The sequence below is a fragment of the Eurosta solidaginis genome, chromosome 1, assembly GCF_040869045.1.
Source record: "Eurosta solidaginis isolate ZX-2024a chromosome 1, ASM4086904v1, whole genome shotgun sequence".
In the NCBI taxonomy this organism is placed as follows: Eukaryota; Metazoa; Arthropoda; class Insecta; order Diptera; family Tephritidae; genus Eurosta; species Eurosta solidaginis.
In genome coordinates this window covers 226,190,543-226,212,764 of record NC_090319.1, presented here as the reverse complement: position 1 = coordinate 226,212,764, position 22,222 = coordinate 226,190,543, and the positions used below count along the sequence as shown (strand labels likewise).

The 22,222-nt window shown below is 41.7% G+C and overlaps 1 protein-coding gene and 1 pseudogene across 3 annotated transcripts in view; one reads left to right on the top strand and one right to left on the bottom strand.

Moving 5' to 3' along the window:
• Positions 1–22,222, bottom strand: part of Snap25 (Synaptosomal-associated protein 25kDa) — a 1,254,720-nt gene that overhangs the window by 720,284 nt on the left and 512,214 nt on the right. The window lies entirely within an intron of this gene.
• Positions 11,902–12,885, top strand: LOC137248851 (protein RCC2 homolog pseudogene; annotated as a pseudogene).

The following is a 22,222-nucleotide window of genomic DNA, read 5'->3' as shown; positions in this document are numbered from 1 at the left end:
AAGGCCCATCGTGTGGAAGTAGAAAGACCAGAGTGGGTAGGCACAATTTTGGGAGCATTGAAGGGTACGCAGCAGAAGAATAATGATGCAGTCAAATGTTTTAAGTGTGGAAAGCCAGGGAACATTGCGTTGTATTGCAACACCAACCGTAACAGTTCCAACAATGTGGGTGGTCGTAAACGCAGAGCTGAAGGAGATGAGCAAATCTCCAAGTCCACTCAATCGTTAAACTAAAGAGAGTCAGCCGCAAGGGGCGACAGCTGGCTCCCTCAATTGAATGCCCCATAATCTATATCTCGCAAATTGGAAGAAGGTCAAGTAATCTTACTGTCGGAGGGCATGTGGATGGAAAGGAACGTTTACTGACTGTAGATACGGGTGCACCCCATTCCATCATTCGACCAGATTTAGTCAACAAGAAGATAAGACCATTGCTTGGAGCAAGATTATGTACAGCCACGGGAGAGGACACCCAGGTAATTGGAGAAGTAGCATGTGAAGTAGCAATTGGGAACGTCACGGTACTACACAATTTAATAGTGGCAGAGATTATTGATGAAATCATAATTGGAGTGGACTTCTTAATCGACCAAGGCATCAAGATCGATATGCAAAGCAAGACGATGCGATATAACAACATGGATGTGCCACTTAATTTCGGCAACGAGAGACACTACAGCAGTAAACGAGTGCTGGTGGAAGAGAGTCAGCAAATACTACCAAAATCCGAAGCAGTCATCTGGGCAAAGGTTGATGCAGATTGTGGGACAAACAAATTGTGGGTTGTAGAAGCAGCAAACACATCAACACTGTATATACTTGTAGGAAAAATTTTGGTTATGACAAATCAGGATGGACGTATTCCGGTAAGAGTACTCAATGAGTTCAAGTCACCACTCAAACTGACCAAAGGAGCTATTTTGGGAAGATGCCAAGAGGCTGAAGTAGTTATTAACTGTGAACAGCTCCAGGAACATGTTTCATCTAGTAATACTGATCTTTCAAATGACATCACGGCATGGGCGCAGGGGCTAGAGGAAGCATATCAGAGTTAGGCAAAACAACTGCTCCTAAAGTACGCGAACATATTTGACCAGGATGGTTTCAAACCAGGCCGCACCAACGTTGTGAAACATCAAATTGACACTGGAGATGCGAGGCCGATCCGTCAAGCTCCACGTAGTGTTCCACTGGCAAAACGGGAAATTGTGAGTCAAATCGTACAAGAAATTAGCGACAGCGGCGTCATCGAACCATCAACTAGTTCATGGAGCTCACCTGTGGTACTTGTGAAGAAGAAGGATGAGAAAATGAGGTCTTGCGTGGACTACCGCGACTTGAACGACATCACGAAAAAGGATAGCTACCCATTGCCAAGAATTGGCGACACTCTGGAAGCGCTCTCTGGTACGAAATGGTTTCCCACACTGGACTTGAAAAATGGCTACTTGCAAGTGGAGGTGAAGGCGGAAGACAAAAAAAAATAGACTTCAGTCTTGGTGATGGTCTTTGGCAATTTACAGTGATACATTTTGGATTATGTAATGCACCAGTTACTTTTGAAAGACTCATGGATCAGGTACTGAAAGGACTACATTGGAAAACATGCTTAGTGTGCCTAGATGACATCATCTTATTGGGAAAGAACTCCGAAGAACATCTAAAGAACTTGGAGGAGGTTTTCCAAAGAATAGCTGGTGCTGGTCTGAAACTTAGTCCCAAAAAGTTTTCTCTGTTCAAGAAGCAAGTTAGTTACTTGGGTCTAAAGTAACGACAGAGGGCATCTGTACCGCGAATGAAAAGATAGAAGCAGTGAAGGATTGCCCTAGATCACAGAATATACATGGATTGAGAAGTTTCCTTGGGCTGTGCACATATCACCGCCGATTTGTACTAAATTTTGTCAGCGTAGCCCATAGTCTCCACGAGCTAACAAGAAAAAATAAAGCTTTTGAATGGAAGAAGGAGCAAGAAGTAGCTCTCCAAACATTGAAATAGCGTTTGTGCACTGCCCCAATGTTGTCATATCCAAATCCAGGAGCAACGTTTATTCTAGATGCAGATGCGAGCGGATATGCTATAATAGGCATTTTATCACAACTAGACGATGGACCGGAGAAGGTAGTTGCATATTACAGCAGTTCAATTGGAAACCAGAGAGGAACTATTGCGTTACACGGGGTAGAGTGCATTAAACATTTCCAAAAATACCTCTACGGCCAGCGAATCAGCGTCAGGACAGATCACGCAGCGTTGAAATGGCTTCTGCAATTCCGTAATCCGGAAGGACAATTGGCACGGTGGATCGAGCGACTAAAAAGCTATGACTTTTCCATTGAGCATCGAAAAGGTAGTACCCATGGAAATGCTGATCCAATGTCATGAAGACCATGTAGTTTGGAATGCAAGCACTGTTCAAGGCCGAGGCTAAAGAAGACACTATAGATGTCCGGCTAATAATTATAACATGTACAGATGAATGGGACAAGGAACAGCTAAGAAAGTGTCAGCTAGAAGATACAGATCTGTCACATGTTATGCAAGGGCTCGAACGAAACAAAACACCAAACAGAGAAGAGATGTCAGCAGAGAGTCCCATTGCGAAGTCATATTGGGCTTAGTGGAACAGTTTAGAATTCAAATCCGGTTGCTTGCATCAAGTATAGGAGAGTGAGGATGGTCAATGCAAGAAGAAGTTGGTCCCAGAAAGAGGATTCCTGCGTACTCAGCGAGCTGCATAATGGTCCAAGCGGAGGTTATCTTGGAATCACGAAGACGCTCGAGAAGATTAAACAGAGATTATATTGGGTTGGTTGCCGTCAGTCGGTGACTGAGTGGACTGCGAACTGCGAGGTTTGCAGCAGAGCGAAATGGCCCAAAACCCGAAGTCATGACCAGATGAAGCAATATAACTCAGGTGTGCCATTTGGAAGGATCGCTATGGATGTCGCAGGTCCATTTCCTGCTAGCAACTGCGGAAACAAATATGTACTGGTTGTTATGGATTATGACTTAGCCGGGCCACAGCTCAGGGATGGTGCCGGTCAAGATATAGTGCAGAAAATAAGAGAAGTTTGGTATTAGAATTTTAATTAATATAGTACCTTTATTTAGCATAAATATTGTGCACAAAATTAATATATTCACAATTTTAGATTACCTTTTAGTTGGTGAAGCTGGAACTGCGGCGGGATACGTCCTTTGTACTTGGTGTGTGAAAACAAGTGAGGTAAAAAATATATAACAGGCCAATACCGCTTGCCAGTCAAACTGAGTATATATGAGACCTGAGTATATATGAGATAACTCTTAAAGCCCTAGGAAGATTTGAAAACCTATCGAGAATATCATTAATATTGCTTGAAATTGCGGTTGCATGTACTTGCACGCGTTTTTCTTCAATATTCGTGTTAAAATCCAAATCTTGTGTTGGCCACTTTTCCTTCTCTTCTTGGAGCCAAGAAGGACCCTGCCAACACAGATAATTGTTGACTAAATCCTCGGCTAGTATTCCTCTACTGGCTAAATCTGCTGGATTTGTACCTGAATCCACGTGATACCACGATGAATTTCCAAATTTGTCGACGATTTTTGTAATTCGATGCGCAACAAAAGTTGACCATGAGCACGGAGGTTTACGTATCCAAGCTAGCACGATTGTCGAATATGTCCAAAGGTGAATGTTTTGTTGACCTAAATCAAGGTTAGCGCAGATAGATTCGGTTATCTCAGCTAATAATACTGCTCCGAAAAGTTTCAGTCGAGGAAGTGAGATGGTTTTGACTGGAGCTACTCTTGTTTTTGCCAAAAGCAGATGCACCAGTATACCGTAGTTATTTTCCACTCTCAAGTACACGGCTGCACCATACGCTTTCTCGGAGGCATCGCAGAATCCGTGGATTTCGACCTTTTCTGTTGGAGAAAAGGCTACCCATCGCGTTATTCGTATTTTGTCGATCTCCTTGTACGTATTGGTAAAATTTTTCCATCTGTCTAATGTTGAAGACGAAACGGTTTCATCCCAGCCAGTACCCTCTAACCAGATATTTTGCATAATCATTTTTGCCACGATAATTGTTGGAGCTAGCCACCCTAATGGATCAAAGAGTTTTGCGATAGTAGATAGTATCGCTCTTTTTGTATCCTCGGTATCCTCTTCTATAGATTTTGCTATGGAGTAAAACTGGTCGGAATGAGCATTCCACCTAATACCGAGCGCTTTTACACTACTTGAATCTTCGAATTCTAAGAAATCTTCGTTTAGGAGATGAGCTTTGGAAATACCCTGTAATATTTCACTGGAATTTGAAGTCCATTTTCGTAATGGAAAACCAGTTGAACTTAAAACCTCTGAAATTTCATCTCTTGCTCTGATCGCAGATGCAATAGTATGCCCTCCCGAAAGAACGTCGTCGACATACATATTTTTTCGTAGATTATTTGGGCCGATTGGATGAGACTTTTCGGAATCATCAGCCAGTTTAAGTAGTGTCCTTATTGCTAGATAAGGAGCACATTTAATGCAAATTTCACCGTTTTGAGCTCATACAGACTGATTTGATCATCTGGACTTGAGCGGAAAACTATTCTTTGGTATCTTGTATGATTATCATCTACTAGGATTTACCTATACATCTTCTCAATATCGCTATTGAAGACGTATCTGAAAAGTCGCCAGCGAAGAATTAATGTTGGTAGATCAGTCTGAAGCACAGGACCAGGAAGAAGAACATCGTTCAGGCTGACACCATTTGAAGAACGCGAAGAAGCATTTAAAATAACTCTAACTTTGGTAGAGATATTTTCTTCTTTTATTACTGCATGAAATAGTAATTATCGACTGCATTGGCCGATTGAATTGAATCTAATTTTGACATATGCCCCACAGTCTCGTATTCTAGTATGACTCTATTGTATTCTTTCGGTAAATCGAGATTTTTTCTAACTCGGGTTTCATTTTTATAGAATTGAGAGCACGCTATTCGTAATGATGGACCTAGATTTATCTCTCCTGGGAATTCTGACCTGAACGGAAGCGACACAATGTATCTTCCGTCAGAGTTCCGCTGCGTTGTGCGTTGATACAATTCCTCAAAAAATGTATCTTCTAATGTGGATGCTTTAGCTTTCGGTGTGTCTTCGAGCTCCCAAAACGACCTTAGCTGCTTGTCTAAAGCCACTTCATTGTAAAAGATACCCGATTATGGTTCGTTGGACTGGCTGCATCAGCACGACCAGTCAGTATCCAACGAAAGACAGTTTCTTGAGCTAATAGAGTGCTAAGAATATCTTTTTTGATACCGTCTAATATTATTTTCGGATAAATATCCCCGCCCAGAACAAGATAAACTGGCTCATTCACGAAGAAGCGTTTATCCGCAAGCACGAGATCAGGGAATGCTTGTTGTGTTAATGCACTAACATCGCATGTTGGCAAATTACCTGTCAAATGTGGTAGAACTAGAACTAATGCGTCAATAGAAATTAGTGGGTCAACTGGGGACCGCAACTGAATGGCGCATGCCTCTTTTACCAGCGCAAAACTGAGTTATTGATGCCCGAAACTTGAGCATGCATCTTTCGAGTTGGCAGGTTGATTCGTCGTCTGAGTCTTTCAGTGACAAGAGAGCATTCAGATCCCGAATCTATGAGAGCTCTGGCCGAAAAATCTGTACCATTATAATGTATGGTGACGCGAGCTGTGCCTAGTAAAACACCTTTACTGGTATTGATAAAATTAGATTTGGCTGTAGTTTTATCTTTCTGCTTTTTTTTTTTGCAGATTCATTTTGGGATAGAGCTTGCTTTGAAGTGCACGGTTGCTCTTCCGCTAAATCTGCAGAATTATTTACCGGTGTAGGTTTTGCCTTACTTGTCTGTATATGCAGAAGGTTATTATGTCTTAAATGACAGTTGCTACAATTGTATGCACTTGTACATTTTGACGCTGAATGCCCCGATGACAGACTGTTTAGGCAATAGTGATTTCGTTTTATAAAAGCAAGTCTTTCATTGGTCTTCAAATTTTTGAACTTTGAACACGCATAAATTTTGTGATCATTGCCTTGACACATTTTACAAGTGATTTTAGCTACACTTGCTTGGAAAGCGCCGAGTTTCTTTGGGAGATGTTCAGAGGCCTGCTTTGAGTTTTGTACCTTTTGAGGTTTTGTACTCTTTTTAGCTCTTAAGCCGGAGACTGATTCTAACGTTTCAAAACGATATGTCAGAAATCGGTCCATATCCGCCCACTTGGAAGTTTCTGTCTTGCTTTCTCCGAACTGTTCCCCTAGCGAAAGGGTCACATCAGGAAGCTTAGTTGAACACAAATATGTAATAATTGGATCCAAATTAAAAAAAAAATAAATGTAAGGCGCGATAACCTCCGAAGAGATCTAAGGCCAAGCTTCTCTTCCAATTTGCGCCGTGCTCCTCTTGATTTTCCCTACAAAGTGGCCGGACGGGACCTACATGCTTTATGCCGACTCCGAACGGCATCTGCAAGGCAGATGAGTTTTTACTGAGAGCTTTTCATGGCAGAAATACACCCGGAGCGCTTGCCAAACACTGCCGAGGGGCGACCCCGCTTAGAAAAATTTTCCTCTAATTGAAAAACCTTATTTCTAAAAATTTTGATGTTGCTTTGCCCGGGAGTTGAACCCAGGGCATACGGTGTGATAGGCGGAGCACGCTACCATCACACCACGGTGGCCGCCAATTAGGTATGTCAATATGATGACTTACTAACGAGGATATGCAATTATATATGTCCATTTGTAATCTTTTGATTGAATTACCGCATTCAGTTTCGACTGATTGAAGGTTGAAAAAAATATTTAATTGGGTGTTGACTAATATTCTCTTATTTTCATACCTGTCGCACACATTTTTCCAAGCTATATCAAAACCATCATTCCTCAATTCGCATTTCTTAACGATTTCTCTGGCTTCACCTTGGGTTTTTTGTATGAGATAATATAATTTTTTTACTGGCGACAGGCTTTTATTTAGAATATAAATAGCCGTGAACATGTCACTAAAATTTGGCCATGACAAATAATCCCCTTTGAATATATCGGTATCACAAGGTGCTAAAGGCAAGTTGCGTGGCGTGAAGGCAGCATCGTTTTCCTTTTCTGCCTTCTCAAATTTTTCCGCCAGGTCATTAATTTTTGTCATGCACCGCACAAAAACGGTATAGCATGATTTATTTTTCTTTCTAATTGCAGTAACGTCTTTAGCGGTAATGTCCTCGGCCACTAGCAGATCATCGGAAGCAGCTTTGGCTTTATCCCACATGGTCTTCAACTCCTGCTGCTAAATTTTCAGCGAATTTTTAGAGTGATCGCTTGCGGGTTTGCTTAAGAATTCGATGTCGAATTCAATAACGGTGTCTGCTAGGCGGTTATATGCTTCCATATTGAAAATTTTTTAAAAGATAGAAACAATGAATATTTCCAAAAATATTCAATGCACAGAGTCAGTGTCTGTGGAATACCCCAAAATGATAATATAAATTAGTTAACGCTTTCCACCAACAAAATCAAGCCAAACAAATTAAATGAAATTCTAATGAATTTTGTATAAAATCGTAAATGTTAATATTTATTTAAAAGAAAATAAACTCAAATATAATAGTTTTAAAAGTGAAAAAACTGTGGACTGTATGTAAAATATACGTACGTGTAAATATACGCGTTAAAAAATTATTGCTCGCCAACCAACTATATTTATGTACGTGTGCGTGTATAAATGTATGTAGCACAGTATTAACTTAAAGAAAACGCAAGTGAAAAAACTGAGCAAAGTTGGAGGAAAAATGTTCCGTCCACTGAATAAACGCTCAAATTAAATTGTTTTGTTTAAAAAATTGAATTTAATGTTAAAGCCAAGTGTGATTACGTGTAATTCGGGGACGATGGGGATTCGCTCGCACGTAAAACCAAAAAGAAATGTAAAAGAAAAGGGACTAGTTAGTGACTTATTAAAAACCAACACTTTCACTAATCTAATTAACAACAAACTTTCTTTATTCAATAATTCAAAGTAAATGGAAAAATTAAATTACGAAGTATTTCGGAAATTACTTTAATTTAATGGTTTGGAATTCGCACTTGAAACAATGAATGCTTACCTTCGGTGTGGTTGCTGGAGCTCACTTGCTGATGTTCAAAAGAAAAGTGAAAGTGAAAAAAAAGGAAAGAGTCCATGGCACCCGCCGATTGCTAACTTTCGTCGAGTTTTCCCCTACTCAATTAGTTCTCGGCTGTGCAAGGACAGATACCGGTAATGGTTAAGTATACGGGCCGTATTAGGGTGAACTAAAAGTTATTTTAAAAATATTTAGGCTGGTGGCCTAAACATGCCGGCCCCCTTGCGGCGAGCAAGCTGAGAACAAACAACCAGTCCGAATTGACATCTAAGATAATACATGTAGCGATATATTGGGTGTACAGAATATGAAATAAAGTAGGATTCGTACGTTGTTCTCTATCGCCTTGTGGTGATGGCTCCCATTTCTCGATAAATACTGTGGATGAGAGAAAAATGGTTAATACATAAATACGTGGTTCCATTTAGTTCAATGCACCTTATTAGATTAAAATGTGGATGTGGAGCTATCTGTAGATATGTTGTAGATATAAAAATATTCTGCGATTGGCTTACTGTTGGTAGGCCCCCGAGATGACCAGGCCAAATATGGTGGCCTGAGCTAGTAGCCCGTTATTCGTGGACGGTGGCGTGCCGCTGATCATAAGACTGGCATAAACATCAGCGCCGAGTGTAAGTCGCACTGGTGCGGCGCGGTAAAAATCGGGGTCTGCCAACCGCATAAACTGGAAAGGCGTTGCGATTGTGGAGTCTACGCTAGCGATCGGGTTGAGACGGTTATGGCGTGTTATTACTATAGCTTGGGTGATTACCCTCCCTGCTACCCCATACTTCCCGCGCAATATGAGTGTACATCTCGTTGGTGACGTGGAATTCATGCGCTCCAGATGGAGTTCGTTCGCCAGATTGGCATCAATCACTGTGTTTGGGGAGCAGGGATCGATGAGTGCGCGTACCAGATGCAGGCGTCCTCCGGACTCGATGCGAACAACTGCCGTGGGTGCGACCGCGATAAACGATCTTATTATCGATGGTGTGGCTGGGGTTGCTATAACTCGGCCGGTCCTAAAGCGTTTGGGCACTTCTTTTCGTCGGACAAGTGCTCGCCCACGGTCTTCTTCTCGGGATTCATACGGGACCGTTCTACCCGATGTGCGCCGCGATGAGCGGAAAGGACGCGTTTCCGCGTCACCACGTCTCACATGAGTAGAACGGGGGGGTGGTCGGAAAGGACGTGTTTCAGAGCCACCGACGTATGATTTCTGCTTGCTCCCAGTTGGTCGTACAGCTTCGGTTTCTAATTGCCGTTGTTGTTCGTGCCGTAATAGCGGTCGGAAAGGACGTGTTTCAGAGCCGCTCTGTTGTCTACGAAGGGTAGCTAATGCCGCCAATCTTGCTTCTTCTTCTTCTTCGGCATCCCGATCACCCATTTGTTGCGCCCAAGACTTGGTTCTTTCGGTGAGGGCCAGGGATAAGGCCCCGTCTGAGCTTTCTCCGTCATCGAGAAGGTCGCTTGTGGTTTGCCTCCATTCCTTGGTTTCGTCCCGGTGAAGGGTAGTATGATGATGCTCGTTGCATCGATAGCACTTGTCCTTACTTGTGCATACCTCGTGACTGTGGAAAGGGGACAAACAGTTGATGCAATAGTTATGTTCGCGGACCGCCTGCCACCTCTCTTCAGCGGACATCCTGCGGTATTGTGCGCAGAATCGTACGCCGTGATTTGCGGCGCAAAGGCGGCATGGTACGGAGAAACTTCTGGAACGCTCCTCTGTCTTGACGCGAGTTGCCGTGAAACGAGTCATTCTAAAAACATAATCGAGCGTTATTACATTGATTTCGTCTACATGGATGGCTAGTGCGGTTATGTATGAGGACGTTTTTTTTTTTTTTTATTAATATTTGCTATTATTATTATTAAGAAGGGGCAAGGGGAAAACCGCTAAACTGATTTTAGCACCCATCATCCCATGTAGATGGTGCTCTGGTATTTTACCTTACATATTTCAGCCTTTGGTCGGTCGATGTCGCTGAGCTGGCGCGACATAATTTGTGGTGTGTTTTAATTTTACTACAAGTGGCGTGCCACCACACACTACAGATTCCGAACTTGACTGTTGTACGTGTATGAAAAATGCTTGCGCAGTTGCGATTTCATCATTCAACCTTATTGTTTCGATGTGTATTGTCGATAAAGCTAAGGCCACACTGAGCTGCACTACACTGCGCTGCAAAATATTCTTCGCATGTATTCTTATGGAACAATTCACACCTAGCGGTAGCAGCACTGCGCGGCGCGGCCATGAGCGGCACTGTTGATCAAATAGAAAAAGTGAAGCGCCGCTGCCGCTACATGTCGCACCGCTTAGTGTGCACGCACTTTAATTGCCGTCTTCCAGGGAGTTTTACAGCTCCACCTCACGCTCAACTCTCACGGGAATGCTCTGGATCATTGATAGACTTGAGAAGAGATGGCGTGAAATTTGCACACACGCGAGATGTGATAGTCAGATGCCGCCGCTGTTTTTCATTTAACTCATACGGCGAAAGGCCGTGAGAAGAAAGAGGAAAAAAAAACACAAGAGCTGAAAGAGAATGACGTAAAAATTGCCCTTAAAAATATCGGAACTCCTGTTTACATGCGCAGTGCGCCACCTCCTGTAATTCCATCATGGTCAAGCATTGCAAAACAGACGCTAACCTCAGGCAAAAATCACTTCGAAAACCCCCTGTCGCGCTGCCACACTACATGTCGCGTATAAAATATCTCTACCAATCATTCGCTGAAGCAGTCAAGTGTGACGTAGACGCGCAGAAAAAAGCAATATTGAGCTCGTGAATGCACAATCTTCTGTGTGTGATTTGTGATGCTTGACTGCTTGATTGTCAGAAGTGAAGTGTAGAAATTTTGACATTTACTACACTTTTCCACTTCCTGAACGAGAAAATTCCGATTAGCCCAAGTGAGTCCTACTACACGTGTGTGCGCGCAAGTTTTTGATTTTCACAAGTTTCTGAAGAACAATTTTTCTTGTTTTAAAGGACCAATTTCTGCATTTATAAAATTCCGAAGTAATATCAACAAAATGGCACAAGCTATTAAGAAAATCATGCCTATGCTGGATCGCATTCCCATCAAACGCGTGGAAGCAGTTAGTACCACCTTTTTTTCATAGTGCAATCGCTTTGAAAATCGTTTTTAGAATAATTCTCTATTTCAGCCCCCCTTTGTGCCGTGCCAATCAGTGCTTCATACTTTGCATTTTTATAAAAACCATTGCAAAATAGTACACAAATAAAAAGCTTATTAAATGGTAAGTAAAGTACAACAATCCTTTTGTAGCGAATCTTAAGGCAGACGACAGATTATTAACAAGTGGTACACCGCTTAATAGAAGCGTCTTTAGTGATAAATATGTTGTAGGTGGTATGTTGAATGAAATCTTTACAAACTTGCTGCTCATTATTTGAAAGTAAATCGCTACCCAAAGGTTTTTGTAGATGCTTCAATTCATCTATTTGAGCACGTAAACTACTGCTCATTGGTATTGTTGCTGTAGGTGATATTTGCGATTTCATATCAATAATATTATTGTTTTCCGGAAACAATAGTTGATGAAGTTGTGGTTTTTCGTTTACGACGACGTCGTTTATTTGGAGTTTTTATTATGACTGCGTTGGCTTTTGAGACGCTCTGTGTATATACTTTATGCCTTTGATAACTTTAGAATGTGAGCGCTTTTTATCTCAAGCTTTTGACAATCGTGTTTTCCTTTGATTTAAATTTCGATGGCTACTTTTTTCCTTTGTTTGGAACGCGTCAACGTTGTCCAAGTTGCATGTGGTCGGCACCATTCTCTCCTTTTGACGGAGACAGGTACTGTTTATGCCTGCGGAGAGAATAAGTCAGGCCAATGTGGTATAGGTAACACCCAGCCGGTGGTAAGTATCCCAACCCCAATAAACTACCGTGGTCCGCCAATTATTCGTATATGTTGAGGAGCCGAGTTTGACATTAGAGGTAATTTGCATACATTTGGGTTACCCGAATACGGTCAATTGGGACATAACACAGATGCAAAGTATTTCGTCCATGCGAACAAATTATCTTGTCACTTTGAAACGTCTCCAAAATAAAGGAAAAATCGTACTTTATATTGCGAAAGGCAAGAGGGACATGTAATACCTATAGAGAATGTTCAAATTGTCGACTTCGCCTGCGGTAATAATCATACGGTCGCCACTGATTCTAAGAATCGTGTGTATAGTTGGGGATGTGGCAGCTTTGGGCGCCTTGGTCAAGCAGAGCCTACGGACGAGATGGTACCTCGTTTAATAAAATTTTTCGACATGCAAGGACGTGATGAACGTAATGTATATTGTGGCGCAACCTTTAGTCTTGTCCTCAACGAGCTTGGCGTACTCTTTCTATTTGGGCAAAATAAGAAGACGGGAGAAGCAAATATGTACCCAAAACCTGTTCAGGACTTATCTGGGTGGAACATTACTGATGTCGGATGCGGAAACACTTCTATTATCCTATCAGCTGATGATACCTTACTAGCCTGGGGCGCTTCTCCTACCTATGGGGAATTGGGTATTGGCGAGTTCCCAAGGTCGTCCACTGTTCCTAAGGAAGTCCTCAAAATGGATAATATGAAAATACCTCAGGTCGCTATGGGTTATTCTCATGCTATATTACTAGTAGATACTGCTCACGAGTCAACTAAACACAAATATGATAAGTTACTAGAATATACTATCGGTGACTGAGTAATGCAGTTGCAAAAACGTATTTATTTAAAGCTTATCCAGCATTTATTAAACATATTCAGGGTGGCGTAGAAAAATAAATAGACAGTGACGGCGAAAGGTCTACGTAACGTCTGGATTGAAAGGCTAATAATTTCTCCTAAAACTTGCTAGTGATTGGATCTTCACTTGCAATAGTTTCCATTGATCATTGGTTATACCAACCGTACAGGTTTCCTTTTGCCCCTGGGGAAGTTTGTCCTTTTGAAATAAGGTTAAAATAAAAAAAAAAAAAAAATGATTCGAAACTCTTTGTGCTCCACGCACGTGCGAAAGAACTTTTGTGAACTAAGTTATCAGCTTTTAAATTCTGGGGAAAAACTTTTTTTGTCAGCCATGAAAGTCTTAGAGGAGCATGTTGAAGATATGTCATTATCATGAGTAAAATTTTGGGAACGTGTTAGTTTGGCCCCCATTTTATTTGTTTGTATGAATGTGACTCCGCCAAATAGGAGGTGTGTGAATGGCTCCGCTAAACATAGGAGCGGATAGTGCACTCATGCCAAACATAGGCAGTTGTATGAATGTGACTCCGCCAAATAGGAGATGTGTGAATGGCTCCGCTATACATAGGAGCGTACATTTCACTCATGCCCAAAGCAAGCCCATGGGCGCATGAAAACAAGTCTTGCGCCGAGGTGAATTAGTTAAGTTGTATATATAGATATGGCCTAACCCACGCGTTCCCATTTGAGCTCGTATTCACCTTTATCTAAACATTAGGCAATCTTAACCCAATGCCATCTGCAAAGGTGTACTACTGTTTAGATAAAATATAGGTTTGCAGACAGGAAATTCTCCTGTTGTATAATAATTTCATGGCTGATAGGAAAAGCTTTTAAACCTAGATCTATTTTAAAGAGCAATGCAATTCGCCAACCGCATCGTTGGTTTGAAATTGGTTCCTAAGGAGTGTTGCATGAAGGGTTGTTGGTCTTGGATAATTTGTAATAGGATAATAAAAAATTGTAGACAAGCTTTAGATCCCTAATTCGGTGTCACACCCTGACTAGAAAAGAATTGGAATTAGGGAGAATTAGAAGTGGGGTATTAAAGATCTCCGACCCTCTCCTCGCAAGGAGGAAGCAAGACCAACTTTGTGATTGGTCTCGTCGTGTGCCCTCTCGCGGTATCAAGCTCGACGACTCGAACTCGATTGTCGGCTCCATAATGGAGTTTGGTTATTCGTCCTAATCTCCATTCGTTCGGAGGTAAATTTTCCTCTTTTATGACTACCAGGTCCCCTTGTTTCAGATTGGCTTGTGGGTGTTTCCACTTGGTGCGTTTTTGCAATTCGGTGAGATATTCGGACTTCCACCGTTTGCAAAACGTTTGATGTAATGCCTTCAGCTTCTCCCAGCGGTTGACAAGTGAGGCACGATTCTCACTGACGTCAATCTCTGGTGGGGCTAGTAGATGACCGCCAATGAGGAAGTGTCCCGGAGTGAGTGGTTCCAAGCTGGACGGGTCGTTGGAGGAGGGGCTCAGAGGTCTCGAGTTGAGACAAGACTCAACTCTGCAAAGAAGGGTACTGAACTCCTCCATAGTAAATTTGTAGTCCAACGCTATCTTTTTGAAGTGGTTTTTAAAACTTTTGACTCCAGCTTCCCACAGTCCGCCCATATGAGGGGCGGCTGCAGGTATGAAGTGCCATTGAAGGGTTTGGTGATAATACTTCGATAGGGTTTGGTTACGCGCATCGGCGAGGAAAGCTTTGAGTTCGGATCGAAGTGCTCGAGAGGCACCGACGAAGTTTGTTCCGTTGTCGGAGTATATGTTCTTCGGACATCCTCGCCTGGCGACAAACCGATCGAAAGCTGCTAAAAAGGCGGCGGTACTGAGGTCACTCGCGACTTCTAAATGAATCGCCTTGGTGGCAAAGCAGACAAAGAGGCAGACGTAACCCTTTGATATGCGGCATCCTCTTCCGCTATAAGATTTGATGTCAAACGGTCCGGCAAAATCTACCCCCGTATTGGTGAAAGCCCGGGAAAAGGTGGTTCGCTCTGGAGGTAGATCTCCCATCAGTTGGGTTTGGGTCCGTTTGCGGAATATGGTGCAGGTTTTGCAATTATGTATGACCGATCGGATCATATTTTTTACCCTAGGTATCCAATATTCTGTGCGTAGGCGACGAAACATCAGTTGGTTCTCACCATGCAGGGTATCTTTGTGGATGAACTGGACAAGAAGTCGTGTGAGCCGGCAGTCATACGGCAGAATGATCGGGTGCCGTTCACTGTAGGGAAGATCCTTGGCCCCTGAAAGACGACCGCCCACCCTCAATATGCCCTTTTCATCGACAAGCGGGGTAAGAGGCAGGATTTCACTCTTTGAACCGATGAGTTTCCCGGATTTCAAACTCGAAAGTTCCTCCGAATAATGCTTCCGTTGGTAGAGAGCTATTAAACGACTTGTCGTGGCCTGAATTTCATTGGGTGAAATGAAGTACGATTCCGCTTTAAAGGAAGATTTTGTTTTAGTATTGGTTCTTTGCGAAAACCTTATAATATATGATATGACCCGCAAGGCTCTAGAAAGTTCTGAAAACCTTTCTAAGATATCCTCATTTCCACTTATTTTTGATGTGGGAAAGGCTTTTACGCGCTTTTGCTCAATATTTGTCTGATACTCCTTTTCTTGATTTGGCCACTTTGAATTGTCTTCTTGTAACCAAGAAGGTCCCTGCCACCACAAGGAGCTTGCGACTAGGTCTTTTGCTGACATCCCTCTGCTAGCCAAATCTGCTGGGTTTGATGCAGACTCTACGTGGTGCCAGGCACTGTTCCCTACCTTTTCTACGATTTTGGTTACTCGATGAGCAACAAACGTTGACCAAGAGCAGGGAGGTTTTTTAATCCACGCTAAAACAATCGTTGAGTCAGTCCATAGATGTGTATGGAATTTTCCCAAGTTCAGGTTTTCGCGCACGGATTCTAAAATTTCGGCTAACAAGACTGCTCCACACAGTTCTAATCTGGGTAGCGAAATTGTTTTTCCGGGGGCTACTCTTGTTTTCGCAATTAGTAGGCTGACGTGGACCTCCTCATTAACCCTTGCCCTAAGAAATATTGTAGCTGCATAGGCTTTTTCGGATGCGTCGCAGAATCCATGTAATTCAACGTCCGCATTTAGTGTAAAATTTACCCATCTTGGTATCTGAATATTGTTAATATCCGGGTAGTCTTCCATAAAGGTCTGCCATTTATCTAGGGTACGCGTGGACACTGCCTCGTCCCAGTCCGTTCCTTCCAGCCAGATGTTTTGCATGATGATCTTGGCTACTATGATGACTGGCGCGAGCCATCCCAAAGGATCGAAGAGTTTGGCGATCGCTGAAAGTATTGCCCTTTTTGTCAGGGCCTCACGATTTTCGATAGGTTTTGCGGTAAAATAGAAATAATCCGAATGCGCGTTCCATCTGATGCCTAATGTTTTGACTGTACTCGCATCCTCGAATTCCAGAAAATCTTCGTTTAGCAAGTGGGATTTTGGGATTCCTTTCAGTATTCGGCTGCAGTTCGAAGTCCACTTTCGCAAAGAAAAACCTGCTGACCGTAGTACGTGGGTGACTTCCTCCCGAGCTTTAATTGTAGACTCGATGCTGTGGCCTCCTGCTAGCACGTCATCGACGTACATGCTTGTACGCAGAATGCTGGCTGCTATGGGTGATGAAGTCTCTACATCATCTGCTAGTTGGTGCAGTGTCCTTATTGCCAAATACGGAGCACAGTTAACTCCAAACGTTACTGTCTTTAATTCATAGACGTTGATAGGATCCCCTGGATTATTGCGAAATACTATTCTTTGGAACTGGGTTTGGTTGGGCATTACCCATATTTGGCGATACATCTTCTCTATGTCGCCATTAAAGACATATTTGAAGAATCGCCAACGAAGGAGCAGAATTGTTAGGTCGGCCTGCAGTACGGGGCCGGTGTATAACACGTCATTCAAACTAGTGCCATTGGCAGTGGGACACGATGCGTTAAAAACTACTCTTACTTTTGTAGTCGTGCTCTCCTCTTTTATTACCGCATGATGAGGCAAAAAATAGCAATTTGTTGCATGGGGAGGGATAATTGTGGGAACTTTTGTCATATGCTTTAGTGTTTCGTATTCCGCTAATACTCTGTTGTATTCAGTTTGCAGGGCTGGCGTTTTCGATAGACGCGTCTCGTTTCGGTAAAACTGAGAGCAAGCGCTTTTCAGAGAGGGCCCTAATGTGATGCTGTTTGGAAACCCCTGCTTGAATGGTAGGGCTACGATGTATTTCCCATCAGTATTCCTTTTTGTTGTCGCTTTGTAAAGTGCCTCGCAATAGACATTATCCTCAGTGAGGGACCTTTTCTTAGGGATATCTTCTAGTTCCCAAAAGGCAGTCAATTGTTTCTCGATGCTGATTTCATTAAAAAAAGATACTCGGTTATTAATTGGCTGAGTTGCTTCTGTGCGACCGGTTAATATCCAACCGAAGACGGTTTCTTGGGCGAGAAGCGTATTTAAGACGTTCTTCCGTATGCCGTCTAGAATTACTTGAGGATAAATGTCGCCTCCTAGGATTAGGTCCACTGGTTCGTTAACGAAGAACCTTTTATCCGCCAGAACAAGATCAGGAAACTCTTGTCGAGTCATTGCGTCAACTTGACATGTTGGAAGATCCCCTGTCAACTGAGGTAGGACCAGAACCACTGTATCAATGCATACTAAGGGGTTTATAAGGGAACCCAGTCTTATGGAGCAGGACTCTTTCACTTGCGCAGATGGTGTGTTATTAATGCCTGAAACTTGGACGTGCAATCGTTTCGATGGCAGATGTATTCTGTTTTTGAGTCTTTCTGTTATAAACGAACATTCAGACCCAGAGTCTATAAGTGCTCTCGCGGTGAAATCCACTCCATTATAGTTTATTTTCACTCGTGCTGTGCCTAGTAATACCCCCTTTGTTGTATGTGCATGACAGGAAGGGACGCTATTAATATTTTCTTTTCTCTTTTCAGAGTCCATCCTTGCCCTTGCCTGTTGTGAAGTGGAGGGTATGTTATCATTGTTATGTTGGTTGCCCCTTTGGGGAGTTGTTGATGTTGTTTTTGGATGAGCTGTCGGAAGATGGAGCAAGGTGTTGTGCCTTGAGTGACATGAGTTGCAGTTGAATGGACTCGTGCATCTTGTCACTGTGTGCCCAGCCGACAAGCAGTTCAGACAACAGTTGTTGCTTTTCACATAAGCTATTTTGTCTGCCGTGGACAGCTTACGGAATTTTTGGCAGTTTCGTAATTTGTGCTCCTTACTGTTGCACATCTTACATGCCGTTTTTGGAACGCTGGCTTGGTAAACTCCAAGTTTTGTAGGCATTTCCTTTGAACTATTCGTATGAGTTTTGGGCGGCTTGGATGGTTTGCTACCCTTTATGTCAGACACAGTTTCTAGAGTCTGAAAACGGCTGGACAGGAATTTGTCCATATCCTCCCATTTTGGGATGTCCGTTTTCTTCTCTACGGTTTGTTCCCATAGCGCCAAGGTGGATTCCGGGAGCTTTGTGGAACATAAGTATGTTATAATTGCATCCCAGTTTGTAATGTCGATTTGGTGACATTGAAGAGCCGATATGCAATTATTTATTTCGCGTTGTAATTTTTTTATTGCTGTTCCGCATTCGTATTCGACTGCCGTAAGATTAAACAAAAGTTTCAATTGCGTGTTCACTAGGACACGCTTATTCTCATACCTGTCTTTTAAGTTTTTCCAGGCTGTTTGAAACCCTTCATTCGTCAGGGAGCACCTTTCTACTATTTCTTTTGCTTCCCCTTAAGTTTTCTGCCTTAGGTAGTAAATTAATTTTTTCAACATCTTGCAGATCCTTGTTGAGAATATGTAAGGCCGTGAACATATCTCTAAAAGCCGGCCAAGAAAGGTAATCACCTTTAAACACATCGGTATCGCAAGGGGGCAGCCGGATTTTATGTCCATGATTCGGATTGGTTTCCACTTTTGTGGCAGGGGCATTTGCAGGTGGTGCTAATTTTTCCACTTCAGCAGCGATCGTAGCCATGCATTTCATATAGCATGCGAAACAGCTTTTATTTTTCTGCTTAATGGATTGCAGGTCCTCTTTCGTAATATCTGTAGAGTTGAGGAGACCTTCATAAAGTGACTTTGTCTTTTTCCATAGTGCTTTCAGCTCCTCTTGCTGTATTGCAAGGGTGTGTTTGTTTTGTTCAGCGATTGGCTTCGCATTGAACTCCTGCTCAAACTCCACTATGGAGTCTGTCATTCTTATGTAGGTCTCCATTTTTTTTATTATTTTAAATATCTTGTCTCTTTTAAGGAACGAGAGCGGAAGTAATGACTCTTAGTATTGTGCTTGCAACGAAAGCGAAACTATAAGAATTGACACAGATAGAAATCTGTTTCAAGATTTAATGTGTCTAATTATTTGTGTATTATTGTTGAAATTTCTAAGAGTGACACAGATAGAAATTTGGATGCAAATTTAATGTGTCAAAATTGTTATTTGATGAAAAGGTGAAGTGGGCTAATTGTGCCAAACCAATTTAGTATTCCAAGAAAAAGGTATTGAATGCAATTCTGTACTTCTTCGACGATGAAAAACGTAATGAACTTATTTATTTTGATTTATTTTCCTGTTTGATACACAATTTTGAAAATAACTTTATTATGGACTGTAAGTAAATAGTGTCTCCTACCAGCCACTAGCCATCCAATGGTGTATATAAGTCGTCGTGGCTTGGATATTGTGTACAAGTGTATAAACTGAAGTGAATCTGTGACAAGTTTACAAAAAACATCAACCAGGTGGAAATAAAGGTGTTGTGTACTTCTTATCGAAATTTCGAATGAAAAGAGACTATCCCTAAGCCTTATGTTGCACAGTGCAGTGGAGGTGAGGAGAGAAAAAAAAAATTTTTTTTTTTTTCACTGCCTGTCTGCCTTGAGCTGTGTCGGAGGACTCTTACCACTGGTGGGGGAGTCAACCGATAGTCAAAAGGCGATTGGTGTGTTTAAAAAACACGAAATTTCCACCTACTTCGGATTATAAACCTATCACGAGTTCACTTCTATACGTTCACGTATTGCAAAAAAAAAATGGTGGTGCATGAACTAATAGAACCAACGTACCTTGTGTCACTTAAGTGATGATGTGTTTTATGATATGTGTAGATGTGCAGACTGTATGAAGTGTTGACTGTATGATGCGATGACTATATGATGTGCGGAATGTATGAAGTGTTGACTGTATGTATGCGATGACTATATGATGTGCGGACTGTATGATGTGATGACTGTATGATGCGATGATAATGTGATGTGCGGACTTTATGATGTGATGACTGTGTATATACAATGCTCGCTATTACCACTCGTCGCTAATTAATGGCTGATCGCTGGTATTTCTTTTAAGTCTCACTTATTTTATTGCAAATTTTCACCGTCGATTATAATATTTTGTTGAAAAATTTTCACTTTAAATTTTAATGCGCTGGCTGAATATTGTGTTCACTTCGATTTTCCTGGCGCGATAGGACCAATGATTACGTGTAATTCGGGGACGATGGGGATTCGCTCGCACGTAAAACCAAAAAGAAATGTAAAAGAAAAGGGACTAGTTAGTGACTTATTAAAAACCAACACTTTCACTAATCTAATTAACAACAAACTTTCTTTATTCAATAATTCAAAGTAAATGGAAAAATTAAATTACGAAGTATTTCGGAAATTACTTTAATTTAATGGTTTGGAATTCGCACTTGAAACAATGAATGCTTACCTTCGGTGTGGTTGCTGGAGCTCACTTGCTGATGTTCAAAAGAAAAGTGAAAGTGAAAAAAAAGGAAAGAGTCCATGGCACCCGCCGATTGCTAACTTTCGTCGAGTTTTCCCCTACTCAATTAGTTCTCGGCTGTGCAAGGACAGTTACCGGTAATGGTTAAGTATACGGGCCGTATTAGGGTGAACTAAAAGTTATTTTAAAAATATTTAGGCTGGTGGCCTAAACAAAGTGATTTTGTGAAAATTAATTTTTCTATATTTCAACTGTGATGAACCAAACCCAAAAGTGAGGTTAATTACACAGTGCAGTGTTGTTGTTGTGGACTGTTAATAACAGAGAAGTGCAAGTAATATAAATGTATGTTGAATTAATTAATTTTTGAAAAATTGCTTGCAGTTTTCTAATAAAATATTCCCAAACACTGTTTTTACAAATATTTATGTGCTATAATGCAACGCTGAAGACCCTTAAGCCGTGTCAAATGTTATTTACCGTCGGCGGCAAGCGATATTTGATGGTCAAAAGGGCTATTTATACAAATCAAATTTAATTTTGTTTTTGTTTCACAAATCACTCGCGCACTTTTCACTTTCACTAATTTTATTTTTAATGTGCTCACTGAAAATAACCTCGTACCTTTTTTATTTGTAGATGTTGTTGTTATGTATGAAACGGGATGGCAGCGCCACAACAATAAATTATTTATATATACATCTGGCAAAACATTTTTTATCTTCTTCTTTATTACTTTTTTATCTTTCAATTGATATACTTTTACGCATTAACTTTAAAATGTAACAATTAACTTATTTCATTAATTAAATAAACACTCAGGGGGATAAAAATGAGCCTTACACCGGAGGATTTAAAAAGAGTATTGGATGCGCTAGCAGGAGCAATCCGAGGAGCTGTGGAGGAGGCTGCACAGAATGCTGCGGCAAATACAAAGGTAAATCGTTCGTTGTCACCCAAACCGCCACCGTTTAGTATTACGGAATACAAATCGGAAGATATATCCTCAGTACAGGATTATTTCACACGTGTAGATTGGGCATTACAGTTGAGCAAGGTTCCAGAAGCGGAACAGCACAAGTTCGTGCGTGTACACATGGGGACAGAGCTTAATACAGCGCTAAGAATTCTTGTTAGCCCAAAAACACCAGACTCGCTCAACTACAGCGAAAACAAAAATACCTTGATTCGCCATTTTGATGGCTGTAGAAATAAGTATGCAGAAAGTATCAAGTTCCGGCAAAACAAACAAGAAAAGGGAGGGCCGATTTGCAAGTTCGCACTTCGGTTAAGAGAAGCTGCTGTACACTGTGAGTATGGAGAATTCTTAGATAGAATGCTACTAGAGCAATTGTTGTATGGCGTAGAATCACGAGTTATTTGTAATGAAGTTATTGCAAAGAAACCAAAAAATTTTGCTGAAGCATACAAAATTGCGCATAAAATCGAATTAACACAAAACGCCACAACAGACCTAAAGTGCACAGAAATGAT